Below are 12,255 nucleotides of genomic sequence, written 5' to 3' on the forward strand. Positions count from 1 at the left end.
TGAGGCGGCAATGCGTCGACACACTTGTGCCGAACATTAAAGCGGACATACATATGGAATATGGACAGAGAATATATATGTGTATATACATATATATATATATATATGTACTTGCTGCTGAAGAGCAGGACTTTGTATAACGCCATTGAGTGGCCTGCAGAATTGCGTGTAGCAGTATAATGTGTCGACAATAAAGTATGCTAATATATTTTTCTTGGTAATAGGCTTTCCTGCCGCAGCACAGCAACGGAGTCAGCAAAAGGAGCGAAAAGAAATTTCGTTTCGTGTAGCAGCGGGAATAAATTGTATAGGAAAGCGGTGTGGCGGTGAGACAGTGCGTTGTGGCAACGCGAAAGCGGGCCACAGCAGCAGGCAGCAGGGCACGCATAATCAGCCGGGCTGTGAGCCAACCAAGCATGCAATCAACATCAACAAGCAGCGTCATCAACAACAACAACCACGGAGGAGCAGCAACAACTATAGAAAAACAGCAGCAACAACCACAGTGAAGCAACAACAGCAACAACAAGTACGGAGTAGCAGCAGCACAAACAGAAAAAAACACAGGAGTTACGACGTAAGGCGCACAAAAGTGGCAGCCAGCAAAGTAAGCTGAAAAAAAGTGTGAAAAAAATGATTCTCCAGAAATTGTGGCGGAAAGTCTAAGCCGGCTGCAAACAGCTTTATTGAGAAATTGCAATTTATTTATTGCCACTGTCTTGAGTCGACAATTCACATTTTATTTCACAGCTTTAAAAGATATATTTATATTGGGTAGTCGAAAAAGTCTTTTCGTATTTTGTCAATAGGTGACATTGCAGACGCATATCTCCAGTGCTACCGATCACATTGTTTCATACCATTTAGTGCTGGAAAGATGAGATTTTAAGCTTCATTAAACCAAATTAAATTCGGGAAAGTTGAAAAAAAGTTACAGCTCCTCAAAAATGAGTGAAAATAATAAAGAACGCTATATTTTGAAATTTTGGTATAAAAAAGGCAAGAATGCCACGCAAGCCACCAATGAAATTTGTGAAGTTTACGGAGACGACGATGCTGTATCAGTTCGTGTAGCACAACAATAATTCGCTCGTTTCCGTTCTGGAAATTTCTACGTGAAGGATGTACGTCGCGCTGGTCGACCTTTCGTTGAGCAATTCGAAGAAATTATGGCAAATATTAACCAGGACCGTCACATAAACAGCCATGACATCTCTAAGGAACTTCACATTCATCATCCAACGATTTTGCTTCATTTAAAAAACGCTGGCTACAAAAAGAAGCTCGATTTTTGTGTACCACATGAATTGTCTGTGAAAAATTTAATGGACCGAATTAACATCTACGATTCTTAGCTGAAACGAAATGAAATCAAACCATTTCTGTAGCAAATGGTAACAGCAGACGAAAAGTGGATGAAATACGACAAATAATGCGCGAAAGAAAACATGGTCCAGGCGTGGTGAAGCTCAACAAACGGTCACAAAGCCAGGATTGACGCCTCGAAAGGTTATGCTAAGTGTTTGGTGGGATTGGAAAGTAATCATCCACTATGAGCTGCTCCAGCCTGATCGCACGATTGATTCTACATTTTACTGTCAACAACTGATGCGATTGAAGCAAGCAATCGAAGAAAAACGCCCAGAAGTGAGCAACAGAAAGGGCTTCGTCTTCCATCAGGACAACGCCAGACCACACACATCTTTGATGAGCCGGCAAAAACTGGAAAAGCTTGGCTGGGAAGTTTTGATACACTCACCATATAGTTCTGACTTTGCACCATCGGACTACTATTTGTTAAAAATGGATTTGTGTCGGTCAATGCAAAACTCGCTTAATGGAGTAAAGTTGGCTTCAAGAGCAGACTGTGAAAATTACTTGTTGCAGGTTTTCGCCGAGAAACAAGAAAAGTTTAACACTGATAAAATAATGTATCTGGCGGAAAAATGGCGAAAAGTGGTCGACCAAAGTGGTATATATTTGGTTCATTAAAGTTCATTATATATAAAAAAAAAGTTGAAGTTTAATTAAAAATACGAAAAAACTTTTTCGACTAACCAATATTTTATATCTTATGTGAGATTGTTTGTTTTTTTGTGCCACAAAAGTACGAGTTAACAATTGTCTTATATTTCCCTAACAACATTTTCCATTTTTAATATTTTTGTGCATAAATTTTTGCTTTTGTGCGCTTTGCTTGCCGAAAAAAGTATGAAGTCGAAATGAAAAGATTGAAAATAGAAAATTTGCCTAACAATAAATGAACGAAACGCATTTATAAGTATACCCAAACGAATTTCATAAGTTTTTCCAATAAGCTGGAACAAAAAAAAAATGCACGTGAAGTACAACAAACAAAACACACACACATATACATATACACATACAATGTAACACTGTACGTAAGCGAGGAAAATTGCTAGGGAAAAACATTGTGTAGCAAATTCGCTAAGGATAGTAACTGCATACTTGAAAGTAAGACTTTCCCAGCGCAACGCACACACATAACGCACACAAGCGCACAACCCCAGCAAAATGAAATGAAAAGTATTGTAATAATAATAACTAGTTGCCAGGCATTTATTGCTAAGCTGCGCATTGTTTGGCGCTTTCAAAGCAAAATCGAAAAAAAAAATATTGAAAAAATATGCCGTATAAAAAGTAAAACTATTGAAAAGTCCTTACAATAATAGCCAACTTCATAAGTATGCTTTAATGTGCATTTATGTATGCCATAGATGCCTTTAATCCTTTCCCTTTATATTCGTACTTAAAAATTTCTTCTTACAAAAATGCTTTTTACTCATATGCGCTGCTTTTCAATCAACAGCCTGTACTCGCACGTCCGTTCGCCTTCCTGTGCATTTGGGTGAAAGTGGTAATGCAAAAGGGTTACATTTCCTTAACAAGGAAATCCGTGCCACAAAAAAACGCTCTCCTACCCCAGCGTCGCCGGTGCGCTATTGTTTGTGTAATACCCTCGGCTTATTGTGTATCGAATTAATCATCCGAATTGCCATTGATATTCTCATATTTCTATTGTCCGCATGCCCCGCACACAACGCATATTCATATGTAGTTGCCTATTAACAACAAGTTTTACCACTCCCTAGCGCAGCCTATTTAGCATTTGAATGACACGAGCATGGATGTGGGAAAGCGCGTCCTGTTGCAATCCACACAAATCATTACTGAAAAGCCTATTCTTTTGTGCGCTGAAGATCTTACATTCGCTAAGAAATGGTTTTCGGAAATTTGCATTCGCTTTTCATGGGTGTTTCTGCGCTTTTCTATTCTTTTCTATTAGATTATTGCATTGTTGTCGACTTTTTGTTAAATCTATGAGAAAATGTTCTAATAATCTCTGAAAATACACGTACAAAGCATATTCATCCATTTTTTGGGTTTGATGGGCTTTCCATAAACGTTACCGATTCTTCAATAGATATTTTTTCTTTTGTAAAACAGTGAAGAAAGTGGCGCTAGTTAACCAAAACAAGAAAAAACGTTAACTTCGGCTGCACCTAAGCTAATATACCCTTCACATTTGCTTTCTTTTAGTAACTAGGTGTTCAGTTTACATGGAAGCTATATGCTATAGTAATCCGATCTGAACAATTTTTTCGGAGATTACATTGTTGCCCTAAAAAATAACTTGTGCCAACTTTTGTGAATATATCTTGTCAAATGTGAAAGTTTTCCATATAAGAACTTTATTCCGATCGTTCAGTTTGTATGGCAGCTATATGCTATAGTTAACCGATCTGAACAATTTTTTCGGAGATTACATTGTTGCCTTAGAAAATAATCTATACCAAATTTCGTGAATATATCTTGTCAAATGTGAGAGTTTTCCATACAAGAACTTTGATTCCGATCGTTCAGTTTGTATGGCAGCTGTATGTCCGACAAATTAGCAGCTTCTTGAAGAGGAAATGACCTTTGCAAAATTTCAAAACGATATCTTAGAAACTGAGGGACTAGTTCGTATATATACAGACAGACGGACGGACGGACAGACAGACAGACGGACATGGCTAAATCGACTCAGCTCAACATACTGATCATTTATATATATACCTTATTGGGTCTCCGACGATTCCTTCTGGGTGTTACAAACTTCGTGACAAACTTAATATACCCTGTTCAGGGTATAAAAATAAAATATGTCCCAAATAGTACAGGTTAGATTAGGGTGCACGCAGAGTAAACGCTTAAAGCCGAGCTGAGCAGATTTTCACGCGAATGTACTGGCCGACTGACACGCCATACTGACACTTAGTATTTCCACTTAAATTTGAGCTAAAGTATTCGTGAAGAAGTACGTCAATGCTTTTTATAAACAAGTCTAATACTTCCTCCAGTCCCTGCAACTACGAAGCTCTTAGATATCTAAGACAAGTTCAAGATAAGGCCAAACATTAGAATTAGAAGTGTTCCAGCGTCTCTTTTATACCTACTTCCTTGCACTGTGTCATTGGTTATATTGCTCATACGGCTCGCATGTGATGCCAGTATATTGTAAACTCTGGAAACTTGGATCTTAGCAATTCTCCATGCCCCTAAGGTATTATATCTCATCGTGAGCCTCTTGTCATCCCCATCCGGAAATTTCATAGTTTCGTTTTTAACGATTTGCATATTTCCTGAACTGGTCTTATTAGCTACTTTGTTTCCTAGAACAGCCATGTGGACTGAAACCCAGTATATTCTCTGGCGTAATGCGCTATGTCTGAATTTTATATCCCCGAAAAACTAATACGGCTGCGTAAACTGACGTTGAGCAATACCGTAAGCTCCATCAGGAACGGGAAGGACCTTTTCGAGCCGTTCGATACCACACGAGGTTTTAGAAAAGCGACTCCCTATCGTGCGACTTCTTCAAACTACTGCTGGAGAAAATAATCCGAGCTGCAGAGCTAAATAGAGAAGGTACAATCTTCTACAAAAGTGTACAGCTGCCGTTAGTTCTGCTTTCTCCAGATTTGATAAGTAAGCGAAGCAAATGGGTCTGGTAATGAATGAGTGTAAGACGAAATATTGGCTCCCACGTCACTGTTGACAGTCATAAATTCAAAGTCGTAGCTAATTTCGTCTATCTTGTACCCAGTATTAACACCAAGAACAATGTCAGTCTTGAAATCATCGCGGAATAACTCTTGCTAACAGGTGCTACTTCGGGCCTTTTAGGCAAATGAGAAGTAAAGTCGTCTCTTGACAAACAAAGACCAAACGATGACAACATTTGATAAGTCGGCGTTACGAGTTTTCGAGAGTAAGGTTCTGGGCAAAACTTATGGTGCTTTGCGCATTGGCAACGGCGAATACGGCAGTCGATCGAACGACGAGATATGTGACAACATTGACATAGTTCAGCGAATAAAAAGACAGCGACTGCGCAGGCTAGGTTATGTCGTCCGAATGGATGAAAATGCTCCAGTTCTGACACTATTCGACGCAGTACCCACCTGGGACAGCAGAGGAACAGGAATACCTCCACTCCGTTGGAAAGATCAGGTGAAGAAGGACCTGGCTACACTTGGAATCTCCAATTGGCGAAGAGGGAAAACGCGCGCTGGCGCGCTGTTGTAAACTTGGCTACGACAATAAAGAAGAAGAGGGTCCTTTCAACAATCACGTTTTAATAACTCCAATCAGATCGAGGGTTTGAGCTTGTTTAAAGAAAAAACTTCAAAAAATCAAGATCATACAGAAATCAGAAGAGAATTAGTACGACGATTGCCTGCTTTATTTTCTGAAATTTTCCCCTACCGAAGTGATGTATTTCGCTTGCACCTAATTAACCCTATCAACCTATGCACTCGAGGGGCCCGCAGCAACACTAATCACTTGCAAGTGAGAGTTTCACTTGTTGAACACATACATATGTATATTAATTGCCATATTTCGTTTCAAAGCATACAACAATAACAGCAAACAACACACATATGCTTTGAGAAATGATTCTTAGTACTACAGCAACAACAACAACAATTACAATAACCCACGCAGCGAGCAATGAGCAGAACACGCATTGTCACACAGGCCAAGTCTAACACATTGTTGTTGTGATTGCAGGCACTAACTTGCTAGAGCGCTGCGTCTAATTACAATAAAAACAGCAGCTGTTGCAACAACAAAAGTTTTAAAATGCAATGATATGAAATGAAATATTTATTTATGTGGCAGTCGCTGGCAAAAGTGAAAGATTTATGCGACTCGATTGTGGAGCCACAGCGCGGCAGAGCGGAGCATGTACGCTGTAGGCTAAACATGCCGGCGCGCTGGTGAAGGCGCGGGTAAGGCGGTTGCATGCTGGCAGCGCGGGAGGCAGAGTTGGGGCGGTGGAGTAGCTGGTGCTTGGTGACAGTTGCTGTTTGTTTGAAAAATGCACTTTTTGTGGCATGCTAGTGGTGCAACATGCGTTGCACTTGCCACACACGCACACATATCACACATATATAAAAATATAGACTCACTCACATATGCAGCAAGCGCTGTGTGTCTCTGAACCGCAAATAAAATTAATTTAAAGTGTCCACTTGGCGTTTCGCCACAATATTTCTGCTGATAGCGATTGCTGGCTGCCAGCGACGGACGGCAGGTCGGGTTTAGGGCGGCTGCTGGCATTGTATGAAATTGAAATTTTGCGCCTTACACCATATGTGCAACATAGTGTTGCAATGCACTTGTTTGCGCGCTTGCAACATTGCCATGCAAGCGTAAAACGGTTTCGGCTCTCGGCTGCGCGCGTCGTAAATCATCTGCCAAAAAATATTTGCTTCACACCACCACCACCACAAACCCAGCTCCACAACTTTTCACGCACATTTTATGCTGTGCCACTGCCTGTCCGCCGTTTATTTATTGCCTCTCACGAGTTGCGCCTGTTGCCATGCCACATTTTGTGGCGCGCTCAATTGCCTGCGCTGCCACCAGCTTATACGCGCATCGCTCACATATGTTGCTGGCAGCAACCGTGGCACATTTGCTTGCCGCACGCCCGCGCGCCGCACTCCTGCTGCCGGTTAGTTGCCACTATGCGGCAATGTTTGTTTGCTTCCGCATTACATTTGATTTTCTCTTCATTATTTCTGATTTGTAATTGAAACTTTTGTTCTGCAGCATCACTGTGGCAGGGATTTAGATGCGGAAAAAAGCAAACATTTTGATTTATTATTCCGAATAATTACATTTCGTATGCATTACAACTCCATGCCGTATGCTTGCCTGCCCGTCGCTCCCCTTGCTGCTGACGTCGCGTCGGGAGTATGAATATATGTGGTATATGGGTATGTGTGTGCTATATGTGCGTCTCTATGTCTATCTGCCAGTGTGTGCGTCTTCCTCACAATGTTGCCTGTTTAGACAGCTCAACCAAATACTCGCACATGATTCCAAATCAATTTTAATGAGCGCTGCTTTTATCTCCACTCCATCGACAACAAGTGAGTTCTTCCACAAATTCCTTGTTGTTTTGGAAATTTTAATTAAAATCAAATGTTTCACAGCGCTTATTGTGCAGTTGCTGGAATTGAGCAATTTTCCTTTGAAATTCTATTTTCCCAGCGGAGATATTTTACGCTCTAATAATAAACAGAATTGTAGAAATTTGAGTGATTTATATTCGACGTTGGCGAAAGGCACACAAAATGTTGCGGACTTCTAAAGTCTTTAATATAAAAGACGTTGAATTTGCTGTGAACCACTTTCTTTCCCTCAAGATTCAAGATTTAAGGCACGCAATCATTCAGAAGCCCGCAAATTTGGTTCGAGTTCGAATGTCACATCTTCGAAATTTACGCTTGAGAAAATTTCCCTTAGAATTTTTTCTTTCGAATACTTTACTTGAAATTACATTGTCTAAAACTTTGTTTTTGTAAAGCTCGAACATGTCTTAGAGTTTAGTAGTGGAAAGAAAGTTTACAATTTTCTTTTATTTTCAAATAGAAATAGAATCATGTGGTCAACATTAGGATAGGTTAGCTTAGATTCCATGAATATGCTTATTACACATTAGGCCACAAATAATGCCTCTTGGAATACTATTGACGCTGCTCCGTTGTGATCCTTAGAACTCCTAGGTAAGGATCAAATAGACCGTCGCATATCTACCACCTGCTTAGAGCCTGCCACAACTTTATTGATTCGGTTAATATCAATTCCAGCCAATTCACCGGGTTTGTAAAAATTTTTGACAAATTGCGTCCTTCAAAATCTTCAGCCGCAATGTAACAGTGACCAGATAGGACGCCTTCGATGTATATTTTATGTACTATTCTCGGCCAGAAGGCTTTCGAAAGCCCACCAGTACTGATTGCTGACGCGAAACCCTTAGATTCAACGCTCGGCTGTATGAGACAGAGGAGTCGCTGCTGGTTCCCAACTTGATAAAATTTAGATGAGGGTGTATTTTCTTAAAAGCCCATTCGACGATTCCGCTGTGGCCTTTAACGCTTAATATGGAAGTAGTATATGAGATCAAGCACTCCTTGACTAGCTTTGAGCTCAATGTCGGCGAGCAAAAGGTCTGTATGGCATCCCTGATATTAAAGTGGATGCGTAACTACCTAAAAGAGGAGAAGACACCACCTCTAACCTTCCCCTTGAGCTTCGATCTAGCAGTGAAAAAGCTCACTTTGATTCTTCTTCAGTGACTCCGCCGACCGTCATATCTCTCGGAAATATGTGCAGAGTTAAATGCATTAATAAATAAAATCAAATAAATAAAAATCAAAAAAAAATTAAAAAGCTTATTAAACTTGAAGATATTTCCTATAAAATGACATAAAATTTTTGAAAAATATCAAAAATTAGCAAAATGGCGTACTTTTGAAAAAAAATCGTTTTTTAGGTGAAAAATGGTCGTTTTTTTAATGCCAAATTGACAATTTTCAACCAACTTGAAGACGATCGGTCAATATCTCGTTGAGTTATGATGTCAGGTATTTTGAAAAATGTCGTTTCGAGAAAAAAAGCGTTTAAAGTTTCACTCATATATGATTGTACCTGCGAGCGGTCGCTTTTTAGAAGGATGCCATTCAAAAACTATTCAATATACGACCTTGCCGATTTCACAGGTATAGCCAGCCCCTTAAAATATTAAAGTTTGCCAGTATATTGGACAATTTCTTCATAATTTGGTGCCATATTGTTTTACCTAGGAAAATTTCGACAACCAATACTAAACTTGTGCAAACTTCACTTTTCGGAGTAGACATAACTGTGATAAAATTTTACTCTTTCATGAATTGCCAACAAATAGACCAACTTTTTCATACCAAGTTTCGGAAATGTTCCAAAAATGCAATTAAAACAATAATCTTCTACACCCAACGCTTGGCAAATTGCTTTATCATTCGTGAATAAATCAAGTTTAAAATACTTAAGTTCATTTTGAGAAAATAATTTTTGTATAGATATTTCCACCTACCTTTCACATCCGCTGATAGATTGTAGCGCTTTCTGGAAATTTGGCGAAATTGCTTCTAATTGCATGAGAATTTCTTTCTGAAACGAAAAGAGAGATTGCCACTCTGCATTTAAAAAGTATAGGTTTATATATCTCCAAGTTTGATTTGTTAGTAAACCTTCTATATATATTTTTTTCGCATATTTTTTAGTAAAAAGCCTGAGCTTGGGGATCATGTGATGTTTGTATGTAAAAAAAAAAGGGCGCAGAACCCTAATTTTATTGCTTATACGAGTAAATCAATAATCGATCAAAATATCATGGAAATATTTTTTTTGTTTTTAGTTTGGTATGACTGTCAGTGACATCTATGACAAATGTCGCATCAAATTAATCATTAATGTATGGTACAGGCTTGGCTTTGTGAAGTACGTAAGGTGGAATCGGCGACTTTTGTTAAATACCAACAAAGAAGTTCCACTACGTTTTGTGAGCGGAATTAAATTTCTGGTGGCAAAACGTTCAAAATATTAAAAAAAAGTCTTCGTTGATAATAGTTTGTCGCGATCAGGTGTGTACCAATTAGGTACAAATTATTTAAAGAGGGTCGACAACGCGTTGACGACGAACCACGTCCATGACGGCCATCAACATCAACTGATGATCAACACGTCATTAAAATAATGATATTGATGTCAGAGGTCTTACTGGCAGCATTGGTATATCGAAAGGATCAGTTAAAACCATTTTGAAAGAACATTTCAAATCAAAATCATTAAATTTTGTCGAAAAAGTGCGACGCGTTAACTTCTGTGAAAAAATGCTTTCTGATTGCTAGGATGTAAGGTAACGTGTTATATTACTGGTAAGGAATATTGGATCTATGCTTGAGACCCGGAAACAGAAGATCAATCGGTCAAACATCATGCCAAAGGTGAGCCGAAACCGAAAAAATCATGTCAAAGCAGGTCAAAAGTCAAGGTTATGTTGACAGTTCTCTTCGTTTAACGAGGTGTGGTGCATTCCGAATTCGTTTCGACTGGCCAAACTGTCAACAAGGAATACTATTTGTTTACGTTTGCGGTGCCTGACCCTTTTTTTACAGTTTATGTAGTCACGGACACCTTTGTTTACATTTTAAGAGGTCAAACACCCTTTAGTTTATATTTTACTAGGGTCAATATTTTATACAGCCCGCTGGCAACCAGCTTTCAGTGAGTTCACCTTTAGAATTTGAAATCACATAAATTTAACACGCGAGAGCCACATAAGCTATTGCCCGGCATGGCGTCTGCTTTTCTTTTATGAAGCCAGCTGGCAACGAGCTTTCCGTGAGGTCACGTCATCACTTTTAAATGACATCACATCTCGAAAGTGGCTACGTTTCTTTTATAGAGGAAGGCACTTTTCCATGATGTCAACGCATGATTTCTATATCCCATCACATTGCGGCGCGAGAGCCACACAAGCACTGCCCAGGCACGGGGTCTACATTTCTTTTATAGAGGCAGTTAGCAGCCAGCCGTAAGGTCACCTCTTGTTATGAGCCGACAACTCGTAGCGTTTGCACCACGATAATGCACCGTCGCATGCCGCCTTGGTTCTTCATGAGTTTATCGCCAAATTTTCAACCAATATCGTGCCACAACCCCCGAATTCGCCTGATTTAGCGCCGTGTGACTTTTGGCTATTCAACAAACTCAAATGATCGCTCCGTAAAAACCGTTTTGATTCAATTGAAGTCATTAAGTGTGAATCGCTAAGCGCATTAAAGGCTATTCCGGAAATTGACTTTAAAACTGTTTCGAAGATTGGAAAAAACGTTGGTAGAAGTGTATCGGGACCAAGTGAGATTATTTTGAGGGGAACGATATAGATTTTGAAGAATAAATTAAGAGTTGTATAATTATGAACAAAGTCTTACTAGTTTTTGCCCATTAGTATGATGAAGCAAATACAGTCATTGAAAATGCAAAAATTTTCTATGTAGTTGTGCGTGTACGCATCCATTAACTATTGCAATGATATCTATGCACGTAGCAGTTAGTTACCAGCTATCGGCAGCAAATTTGTAAGAGAAGCGTGGCATTAACAATTCATGCAGATTTTCCACAAATAATTGGCATTTTATATAACTTAGAAAACAAATCTTCAACACACGCATGCATATGCAATTACAAGAAAATGCATATGTATATGTGTGTGTGTCCATGCGGTTGCCCGTAGCTATCGGGAACTCAAATCGCTAGCTGTTGCTAATAACGCTTTCCATTTAGCAAATTTAAAATGCTAATTACGGTGAAATTACACACTGAGTCAATTATGCTGCTACACACACTACTACGAATATGAATATGAATATCAAAATGAATATGAATATGGATATGAATATGTATGTACATACATGAATATATGTGCTTATGCAAAGATTGCCGCAGAAGACTACGTAGCAACAGTAAAAGCAACAAACTAGCAACAACTGTGGCGATATACGCTCTGCGGCGAAGGTGCATTGACTCGCTTGGATACGCATATGTGCGTAGATACAGATCGCCACGGCAATAAATATACACATACAAGTACACATGTGTGTATATATGTAACTATGTGTGTGTGTGTGTGCGTGTGCACTAAAGCAAGCCAAAGTACACGATTGCTAATCAAATATAAATTCATAAATGTATCTCTGCAACAGCTAATGGCCATAAATATTTATATTCCTGCATATATGCCGCCATGTGTGTACATACGTACATATGTATATGTATAAACATACATAAGTATGAATATGCAAACACTTTCTGCAGCAACTGTTTGCACTTAAAAGTACAAGTACTGCTGTA

General features: G+C 39.2%; 1 long non-coding RNA gene across 7 annotated transcripts in view; it reads right to left on the reverse strand.

The window, feature by feature from the left end:
• Positions 1-12,255, reverse strand: part of LOC126761174 (uncharacterized) — a 951,325-nt gene that overhangs the window by 302,397 nt on the left and 636,673 nt on the right. For all 7 annotated transcript variants that reach the window (XR_007667327.1, XR_007667325.1, XR_007667330.1 and 4 more), the window contains one exon: positions 9,434-9,510. This is a non-coding gene — a long non-coding RNA (uncharacterized LOC126761174). The remainder of the gene's footprint in view (positions 1-9,433; positions 9,511-12,255) is intronic.

Source organism: Bactrocera neohumeralis, chromosome 6 (assembly GCF_024586455.1).
Source record: "Bactrocera neohumeralis isolate Rockhampton chromosome 6, APGP_CSIRO_Bneo_wtdbg2-racon-allhic-juicebox.fasta_v2, whole genome shotgun sequence".
Lineage (NCBI taxonomy): Eukaryota > Metazoa > Arthropoda > Insecta > Diptera > Tephritidae > Bactrocera > Bactrocera neohumeralis.